This window comes from Calidris pugnax, unplaced genomic scaffold (assembly GCF_001431845.1).
Source record: "Calidris pugnax isolate Ruff unplaced genomic scaffold, ASM143184v1 scaffold182, whole genome shotgun sequence".
Classification (NCBI taxonomy): Eukaryota; Metazoa; Chordata; class Aves; order Charadriiformes; family Scolopacidae; genus Calidris; species Calidris pugnax.
In genome coordinates, this window is record NW_015090968.1 from 830,117 (window position 1) to 841,285 (window position 11,169).

Below are 11,169 nucleotides of genomic sequence, written 5' to 3' on the forward strand. Positions count from 1 at the left end.
GCCGGTCCCCAGGCTGGCTGTCAGGGCCTCCAGGAGCTGCCCCAGGTCCCTCAGGCACCTCCTCTCCCCGGCGCCGAGGCCCAGGCGACGGCTGAGGGGCCGGCACCGGCGGGGCACACGCGGGCGGCCAGGCCTGGCGGCCACGCTACCGGGCCAGCACACCCAGAGACGGCGGCGGCGGCAACCCTCCTCCCACCCCGTCTCCCCTCTCCGGCCTCACCATGGCGGCAGCGGAGCCTTCCTGACCGACTTATTCCCGGGCGAGGGGCGGCGCGGAGCCCAGCGAACAGCGGTGAGCCAGGAGGTAGCGGCGGTACCGGCGGCGGCGGCGGGGGCAGAGGAGGGCGCGGCGGCGGCGGGGCGCTTATATAGGGTATGGCGGCACCGCCTCCATCCGGGCGCTGCGGGACCTTTCACCCGGGCAGACCGGGCCCGGAAGCACCGGGGAGGAGAAACCGGGGCTCCTTGGGCGGCGGGAGGTGGTGGTGGCCCCGACGGCGAGTGGAGGGGAGGAAGGGGCCGAAAGCCGGTTTTTAGGGCAAAAGAGGGGTGAGGCCCGGCCGCCCCCCCCCCTTCTCTCCTTCCCTCCCCGGTCCGGGCGCCTCTCCCCTCCGCCCGCCCTTCCCGGCCGCCGCGGGCCCCGCTCCCCGCCGCGGCCTGCTGCGGGCCGGCCGGCGCTGGAGAAGCCGGGGGGGAAAGCCGGTCCCCAGGCTGGCTGTCAGGGCCTCCAGGAGCTGCCCCAGGTCCCTCAGGCACCTCCTCTCCCCGGCGCCGAGGCCCAGGCGACGGCTGAGGGGCCGGCACCGGCGGGGCACACGCGGGCGGCCAGGCCTGGCGGCCACGCTACCGGGCCAGCACACCCAGAGACGGCGGCGGCGGCAACCCTCCTCCCACCCCGTCTCCCCTCTCCGGCCTCACCATGGCGGCAGCGGAGCCTTCCTGACCGACTTATTCCCGGGCGAGGGGCGGCGCGGAGCCCAGCGAACAGCGGTGAGCCAGGAGGTAGCGGCGGTACCGGCGGCGGCGGCGGGGGCAGAGGAGGGCGCGGCGGCGGCGGGGCGCTTATATAGGGTATGGCGGCACCGCCTCCATCCGGGCGCTGCGGGACCTTTCACCCGGGCAGACCGGGCCCGGAAGCACCGGGGAGGAGAAACCGGGGCTCCTTGGGCGGTGGGAGGTGGTGGTGGCCCCGACGGCGAGTGGAGGGGAGGAAGGGGCCGGGAGCGGATCTGGCCGGGCTCGGCGGTGAGGGGCAGGGGCGAGCGGGCCCGGCAGGCCAGGGCGGTGGGTGGGGGGTGCCGTGCCCCTGCCAGGCTCGGTACCGGCACCGGCGGATTGGATTTCTGGCGGGGCTGGGTATGGAAACGAGTCCTTATCGCTTCCAGGGAGAGCGAGCCCATTCCCTTCCCTTTTTCCTTTTCCCCCTTTTTTTCCTTTTCCCCTTTTTTCTTCCTTTCCCCTATTTCCCCGCTTTTTTTTTCCCATCCTTTTCCCTCTTTTTGTTTGTTTTTTTTTTTTTTTTTTTTTTTTAGGGGTTTTTTTTTTTTTTTTTTTTATCCTTTTCCCCCTTCTGTTTTTTTTTATCCTTTTCCCTTTTTTTTCTTTCCCTTATCCCTTTTCCCCCTCTTTTTTTTCTTTCCCTTATCCCTTTTCCCCCTCTTTTTTTTTCTTTCCCTTATCCCTTTTCCCCTTCTTTTTTTTTCTTTCCCTTATCCCTTTTCCCCTCTTTTTTTCTTTCTTTAGTCTTTACTGAAGGTGGAGGTGAGCAGCAACATGAATTAAAAAATGCCGGTTTCATTCATTCTTAAAATTTAAGAACCTAAATTCATATTGCTTCATTAAGTCTCTTTATTTATTCAGAGTGGGCATTGGAGGGATGGTGCATTGATTTTTTTTTTTTTGATTTTTTTTTTTTAATTAAAACAGTCATTGATTTGGCCTGGACACTGATAACTAATTCCACAGCATTGGAATGGGCTGCCCAGGGAAGTGGTTGAGGCACCATCCCTGGAGGTGTTCAAAAGACAGGTTGACATGGTCCTCAAGAATATGGTTTAGTGAATTTATTTATTATTTTTTTATTTCTTATTTATTTTTTTATCAGAGTTAGGTTAATGGTTGGACTAGATGATCTTTAAGGTCCCTTCCAACCTAGATGATTCTATGAACTGCCAGTTTTGAGCATTTTGCCTGTTTCTAGGTACATCACTACTTGACAGATCTGTTGAACTGGAGAAGAAGATGCTATATGTTATGAAATGATGGCCTATAGTAAAATCACTGTGGTTATCTTTTAAAAAGGATATTTTAATTCTAGTTTGGGGTGTTGTCCAGTAATCATAGACATATATAATGTTAGCAAAACTACTGCCACGTTTGAAAGCTTAGTGGTTACTACAATTACTCAAAACAGCATGCTTGGTGTTTTAATATGAACTTACTTTCAGCTATCACACTGCACGTAATATATTTTTCCCCCTATCAAAGGTTTTATAGGTCTCCATGTGGTCATTAAACCTCATGTAACGGAGTAAACTTTTGTATGCCAATTATTCCATTACTCCACCAATTTTAGACTTGTTTTGCTCTTGGGTCATTTTGAGCATATTGACAATTTTAAGCCCATGTGTACTCTGTTACCAGCTATTCCAGCTACTTGCTGAGGAAATTTCCTATCCAGAAGTGGTTTATATTCATCTCTCTTAAATATGACCTCGCATTGATCGTGCTGAAACACTTCATTGTCCAGTAATCCAGATTGTTCTCCATCAGCAATCTTTAGAGTTCTTATGGATGTCCTTAGTGAACTTTTATTTCCAGGTAAAATATTGAATAAATTGCTGCCAAGGAGCTGATTCCTGTTGGATTCAATTAGAAATGTGTTTGAGTGATTCCTCACTGATGACACAGACCTGTAACCTTAGTTTTAATTCAAATACTATGAACTATGTGTGCCCAACTGTGCCAGTTACTGTGTCCTACTGAACAAGTCCATGTACAAATGTGTTATATCAATGCTGTTCCTATTGTCTACCCAATGTATGCTCTGAGTGCATGAGAAAAATTATCAAGCTGAAAATATACATTTCCCTTCATTTAAGATGTGTAGTTTAAGTAGAGTTTCCTCACTTCTTTCTTTTTCCTATACCAAGAAGTCAGTTATTTTTTTTTTCCCTCTGGGATTAATGCAAGGTTGACAGTAAGTTCCTGAATTTGTCCCCTTCTTACTTTTTTTTCGTAGTATTGGCACCACCTCAGCTTTCTTTGAGATTTTTTTCTTTTTCCTCCTGAGCTTCCCCGGATTTCTCAAAGCTTATGGAAAATCCACATTAACAGCACATGAGTCTCCTTTGCCAGCTCTTAAAATTCTTGGATGCAAGCTATCTGGAGCTGCTGATTTAAAAACCGCCTTCTTTTCCTATGTTTAAGGCTTTCCTTAGCTATTGTTAGAATTTTCTGATATATGTTGGGTTTTTTCCTCAAATGTAGAACAGAAATTTATCTGAACTTCCTGCTTTCTCTGAAACACTCTCTATATAAAAAAAAAACAAACCTCTTTCATGTTATTTACGAGTAAATATCCACTGTAAACACAACTTTTTGCTTACCTTCTGAATATTTTGTCATTCTTAGCTTCTACTTCATATTTTGCATTATGCCTGGTTTTCCTTTGGTTACGTGCTGGGCTTAATGTAGGTTTTTCTGCCCAGCTAATACTAACTTTAGTTTTGAGATTGTGAGTTTGGACTTACAATACACTTAGAATACACTCTTGGCATATGCTTTTTAGGTGAAGCTTCCAGGAGTGTTGTCCTCATGTCACATAATTTAGAAGATAAATGATTAAGAAGCAAGACATGCTTTTACCATGACTTAGTAGTCTTTAGCAGAAACAATTCAATACCTAATTTCATGATTTATCACACAGAATTTTGTTCTGGCTACATTCATGACCCTTTCTGACTTTATTTTATTTTTTATAGAATAGTAAGGGGATTTTTATCCTGGTTTTTTTTTTTTATCCCCTTCAGAAACAGTCCTGAGTAATAAACTGAATATTTTGTCTCCATGTAGTTTCCATTAGCTTATAGTGAAACCAATTAGATTCAATTTATGCTTCCAAATCAGTAATTCAGTTCCTATTAATTAAATATGTATGTGTATGGAGTTAGGTTCTTGTCAGATTTGTGGACGTTTGGTTAATTTCAGCCTGACCATCTTTACTGTGTGCTAAATGAACAGTCACCTGATCCTTTAGCTACTTAATGCCATTGCATTTAATCGTGCTAAGCGTTGCCTGGGAAGGTTGGGGATTTAAATTTAATTAAAAATTAAATTTTAAAATTTTTGTGCCAATTCCAGCATAAAACTCACCATATAAAAATGCAACACCCCCCCTCAAAATACTAGGCTGCCTTTACCTTAAAAATGCCTCATGCAGCCGTGGAAAAAGAGCAATTGTGGTTTGATGGAGTTCTTTTACTGTTGACAAATGTTGCTGCAAATATTCATTGTTAAGAGACTTTATAGTTATCACCACAAGCTCTTGCCTTCTAAATATGTACTTTAAGCCTGACAGATAACACGCAGGTCTTCTAACATCAGTGACCTGGATAGAGCAAAACTTCTCCCATGTCAGCCTGTTTTGCCTTGTTCTTTTGACACAAATCCCAGTGACAAAAAATACATAATACATACCTGCTAATACATCAGAGCATCTCGAGTGACACCGAATCCGCGATAGGTTACTGCAGTATCTCTTTGAACTCTCAGAATTGAAACAGGATTGTACATCTGGGCTGCTTTCGGGAGGATATTGTTTGAATTTTTCCTCCTCTGGTTCAATCTTAAGGTGTTTTTTTTCAAATTGATGAATTACATCTTCTCTGCTTGTCTGGAAGAATGTTTGTTGCCTCTCTGCTCCTTGCTCTGCAGATGTGATGCTTCTGTCAAATTTGTAATAAAGAAACAGCAGCTTTTTGCAGAGAATCTGTGCAACTCAGTCTTGACAGCATCAAGGTGGTTTATTGATTAGCAACATGTAATTTGCGGATAATCGGTGAACTATATATTGTGGACCCATATCAGCAACACAACAGAAATCACAGTATTAGATGCTGACAAAGTGTTTGTAAGCACCTACAAATTTCTTGCACACCCTTCTACGACTGATCCCACTGGGCTCCCCAGTTCAAGAGAGACAGGGAACTACTGGAAAGCATCCAGTGTAGGGCAACAAAGATGATTAAGGGATTGGAGCATCTCCCTGATGAGGAAAGGCTGAGAGAGCTGGGGCTCTTTAGCCTGGAGAGGAGAAGGCTGAGGGGAGACCTTACTAATGCTTGTAAGTATCTAAAGGGTGGGTTGAAGGAGGACGGACCTGGGCTCTTTTCAGTGGTCTCCAGTGACAGCACGAGGGGCAACGGGCACAAGCTGGAACATGGGAAGTTCCACTCAAATATGAGGAAGAACTTCTTTATGGTGAGGGTGGCAGAGCCCTGGAACAGGCTGCCCAGGGAGGTCATGGAGTCCCCTTCTCTGGAGATCTTCAAGCCCCACCTGGATGCAGTCCTGAGTGATGTGCTCTGGGCAACCCTGCTTTGGCAGGGGAGTTGGACTGGATGGTCTCTAGAGGTCCCTTCCAACTCTGTCAAATCCATGACTCACGCAGTTCTATATCCACATCCCCTCTCTTGGGAGAGGTGTGGGTTACAAATGCAGACTCCTTACTTTGGGGAATGCAGATTGCCCTGTTTCTAAATTCTTCTTGTGGAAGATGTGGGCACTCGTACCTGTGCGGCTAATCCACCTGCTGGTGGAAGTGTACCCCATGAGTTCCCACAGGCGCTCTGGAGAGAGGGGTCCCTCATCCTGTCAGCCCCCCAGCCCGTACAGGAGTGTGGTGACGGCCACTTACCGTGTCCGATGGGGAGAATGATGTCCAGCCTGAGAAACGATGGTGCCTGCTCCTCTGGTACCGCTTTCCCACCCTGAGGTTTCCTCCAACAATCACAAATTCTCATGCTGCTTTCCAAGCTACCTTCTTTTCTCAAAGGGCTCTTGGTCATCTAATCCCCTGGTTACTGTTTAATCTGGGTGATCATTGTCTTAAGCGAGCTTTGTTATTGTTCATCTCCTCTTAGCGTTATCAGGTTTTGGGCAAACATCCTCTCAGAACGTGTCAGTTTGGGCGTTCTGTTCTCACACACTCTTTACACCCGCATTCCTACCGTACCATCTCTTGTTATCCAGGCCACCTTACCAAAAAGGGGGGGGAACACAATTCCTGGGCAAAAAAAATCCCCAGCATCAGTCCGGTGAAAGCAGAACTAGTGGGCGTAGAAAACAAACCGCTATTTTTGCATCCAGTTCTCATGTTGGAAATAGCCTTGGAAGACTTCGTGTGTGAAAAGGTTAATCAAGTATAATAAAAAATAAATGTATTTCAAACCTCCGCAGATCTCTCCAATCCAGATTTGTCCACTTGAGGCAGCACCGCTCAGCACTGGTTGTCCTGATTTGTGGTACTTGGGACAGAACAGCCAGTTGAGGAAGACCACGATCCTTCATAGCACTTGTTGGGAGGTGGCATGTGCTCAAATAATATCCACAGGCGTCTCTGAACGTAGCAAACCGTTTTAACAACGGAACTGGCAATGCCCCCCGGGATGCAGGCTGGTTTGCTGCGCTTGACTCGCTGGCTTCTGGATGGACACCTTGTCCTGGGAGCGTTTGGGAACCGTAGGAACTCCCACAACACTGTCCTAATAAAGATTTCGGAGCTCTCTCCTCTCCTTGTGTCTCCCTCCGGCAAAGACTTTGTGGGAAGCTCCCAGCAGCAGGGTGTCTGCATGGTTGGATGTCTGTCCTTGAGGAAGAAAACACTGATTAATTTTACAGCAGTTCTGTACCAATATATGTAGTCCACGTGTGTTTTTCTCTACTGTTTTAAAGCCCAGTTACAAAGTCACCCATCACATTTTTATTTTTTTTTTCTTCCAAAGAGCAGTTTAATCTAATTAATTCTTTGGTGAGACAGAGGAGGAGGGAATTGTTTCACGGTGCTTGTGCTGCGCCTCTATCGTGGAGCAGGGATAATTTAAGGAACGATCCTGACCTCACACTGCCTTACAGCAAGAGGAAAAACTTCTCTTCATATAGAATGCATCACTGCGTCTGAGGTTTTTGTGGGTCTTTTTCTCCTTGAGAAGTTTTTCCTCATCCCTTTAAGATTAGTTTCTTCTTTGTTATATCCTTCATCCAACTGGTTTTCAGATGACGAACAAGCACAAAATTTAGCAATCGCCGTCCACAGATGGGGGTTTTTTTTTCCTTGAGAAGTTTTTCCTTGAGAAGTTTTTCCTCATCCCTTTAAGATTAGTTTCTTCTTTGTTATATCCTTCATCCAACTGGTTTTCAGATGACGAACAAGCACAAAATTTAGCAATCGCCGTCCACAGATGATGATGATGAGGTTTAAAGCAAGGGGGAATCACCATCTTGATAGTAGAGGGCTATCAGAGCAGGATACTGGTTGCATCTGACAGTTTTATCTAGATTACATCCAGGTGTCAAAGTGATTTCTGTGGGACTTGGAAAGAGACGCCCTTCCCAGCCCTGGCATCTGTAAAGAAAGACTCAAGGCAATTCAGTAATGCTTCTCCTGTCGTGACCCGACCCTCTGTGAACAAGCCAAGTTAAATTACTCAAAACCTGACAGAAACAGGAACAATAACATAAAACTTAGGACCTGGAACTAAAGGAGATACTGTGATGTTCAAGATGTGTTTAGAAAGAGGAATTATTAGCCACCGAGGAAATCACTACGCTGTGATTGTTCGGAACAGCTGGTGGGATCCACGACGTAACATGAAAGTGATCCAAGAGGCATCAAATATTAAGAAGTTTTGGTTTCAAAGGGCTTGCTAACTTCTCCAAAAAGCTAACGTGGCAAAGAGGCAGCTGCAGCTTACTACGGAGAGATTACGAGGTTGCGGGAGGGGGGCAGGAGCAACAACCGTGGAGTCTGTAATGTCATTTCACAGAAGCCCCAGCAGTTCTGTTGAAGAGAACAACTTACAGGAGGGTACAGCAAGTCTACTCAACTTGTCCTTCCCCTAAATACACAGCAGAAGTCCCTACTTCGCTCGGAATGAAAACAGAGCTTGTACCTGAGCTTTCACACCAGTTTATAAAACCTCATTGTTGCAAATATTGAATATGGTTTGGTTACTCTCCCAGGAAATAATATAAAACAATAGTCTTCCCCCTGCAACAATCACTGAAATCTTGTAAGAGCAACTATATGTAGATGCACATGGTTGCCCTCCCAACGTTCCTACCTCTGTGCACAGTGAAAACTCTGGCAAGGGGTTTTCCAGATGCAGATCAAGGGGAGCAGTATTGTCCACCGGTTTAAAACTGAGGAAAAGATAGAATCGGCTCTTAAGAGGGTTGTGGTGAAGCATTCAGTTTTTAGGCAAATAAAATGAATTATTGTGGTATACATAGGAGGAGGTTTTGAGAAAGGTAGCCAAGTCCCCTGAAAAAATGAGAAGAAATATTAATACCTGTAATTTTTTCAGCATTATGATCTCATGTTTTAAGAACAAAATGTGTATTACAAAATAATTTTCAATAGTTATGAATGTTGGAAGATGTTTCTGACAGCAGCCAGCAGGTACTTTGTTCTATCAATGCCCCCTTCCTGCACCTTCGAGCAGGTGTATTTCATTTTTGAGAGTCCCTTAACGTGTTCAGAGGAAGAGCTGCTTCTCATACACTCCTGTGAAACGTTCCTGCTGTGAGGGACAGCCAACCACTTTGTTCTGGCAGGCACAAATGCTTCTGCCAATACCTAGGGATTGAGATTCCTCCTGAAAAAAATAACCAACGCACCTTTGAGACAGAAAACTGAGATTTTAACTCTTAAAATCCGTATATAAAAGAAATTTCGTTTCCATCAAAGAAGCCACCATTACTTGTGTACTAGTCTATGTTGCGAAAATAATTTCTGCTATTAAAGTGTAGCACTGAGTAATCATCACCATAATTAGCATCCAGTGCAATCATCAAGATAAAGGAAGAAAAAACCTCACAGACAGTTTGGGGGCTGGTAATGGTTTGCAGAGCAATTAAAATGAGCTGGTTTTTCATTTTGATGGGTTTTGGGGAGTGCTGGGGCTGGGAGTGAGGGGAAGGCTGTGCTTTGAACTGGAGACTGCTACAACCTGGGGGTGATGGGTGACCCCTCTGAGCTGAATGGGTGGCCCTGTCTCATTTTAAGCACTAGTTCAAGACCCTGAGTGTAAGTCTTGAGGGGTCCTGCCGGTCCAGTGGACAGGTAGCTGTAGCACACAAGACAGAAATAGATTTACTTGTAGCAGATAGGTTCGGGTTTGGGGTTTTTTTGTGGTTAGGATGCTTTTTCAAATGCTGTTTGCAATTCAGTACGCAACTTTTTAAACTAACTATGCAAGCAAGAAAACATTTTAAAAAAATTTAAAGAAAACTATTTCCTCTGAAATTCAGCCGTTGACAGGCATGATTAATTCAATTTTAAGCATATCCTTTTTCTCCCCTATAAGTTAGAAAACATGTAATAGCAATCATTTCACACACACACCCCCAAAGCTATACAAGGACTGACAACTTTAAGGGAGGTCTGGAGAAGTTCTGTTACCATCTATACAAAGAGAAATTCGGGTGACATTCATCTACTGGCCTGCTGGTCCAATGATACGCTCCTTCAAAAGCTTTGTGTGTGGCTTTTATGTTATCTGCAAAGCATTTTAATGGAATTATTAGATAAGAGAGCAACAAGGATATGGACAAAGTATACGATATCTCTCTAAACTTATTGTATTATATAATATATACTACTCACTACTATTTACACCAGGGGAGGTTCAGGCTGGATATTAGGAAGAATTTTTTCACCGAAAGGGTTATCAGACATTGGCATGGGCTGCCCAGGGAGGTGGTTGAGGCACCATCCCTGGAGGTGTTCAAAAGACGGGTTGATGTAGTGCTGGGAGGTAGGGTTTAGTGATGGTGTTGCTTTTTGTTTGTTGTGCGGGTGTCTATTTTTGTCAAAGTTAGGTTGATGGTTGGACAAGATGATCTTTAAGGTCCCTTCCAACCTAGAAGATTCTGTGATTTAAAAAAAAATCCCACCTCCCTAGCCTATAAGTTCCCATATTTACTCTCAGCTTTTTTACTAGGTCTGTTCAGGTGCAACTTTCTGTATTTGTCTCTGGGGCCAGCTTCGCTTGGGCCATATCTGAATCAAAGCCTTTTCACCATTTTTTAAGCAAGTGGTGGAGAAAAACACATGGCTTGGAAATAAAACTGTTTTTTCTTCCGCCCTTCTTTTTTTTTTCAGGGGGTAGGAGGGAGAAACTTAAAAAGAGCTGGACATTTACACTTTCAATCCACAACCTACTGTGCTCTTTGTAGCCTGGCACGTGCGCAGTCGAATATTTATTAAGTTATGAATTACTCTATTATCCCAGGTGCCCTGCAAAGGCACACGCCATCACCTCCCTGCTCTGCTGAACACTCGGGCCATTGAACTTGGGGCTGGGTGGAGAGTGAAACTCAGCCTCCTGCCCCAAGAAGTCCAGGGGAGGATGGGTGCCTCTACTACCAGATCGTCCCATGGCATCCTTAGCTGATGGCTGACTGGGATAGATGCCAGTAGAGTTTTTTGGTTGTTATTGTTTTGTTCCATTTTCCTTCTTTAACTGGTTTTAAGGCTTCTCATTTGACAGGCAGACAAATGTTTGGCAGCTGGGTTCACCGAAGCATAGAAAGAGGCTCTTTGAGCACTGCATTAAGGTATTTGCAGCAGATAAAAGGCTCAAATAAAGTAATATGTTCAAAGTGCAGTTAATTTGAAAAAATAACCATTTGTTTTCTATCCCTATTTTTCATCTTGGCTCTAGTGGATGAATTTATAAACACAGATGCTGATGCTTCAAAATTTGATACGCATGTCAAATACACCATCCACCTAAGTCCCATTGAATTTACACATATTTGTGGTATATTCTATAAAACATTTTTTGTTTTGTTTTGTTCACTGCTGGCATATCTTACCTCAGAATACAGAAGCAACTCATACATCTTCACACTTACATCTTCACACTTCCCATCCTACCTGCCGTA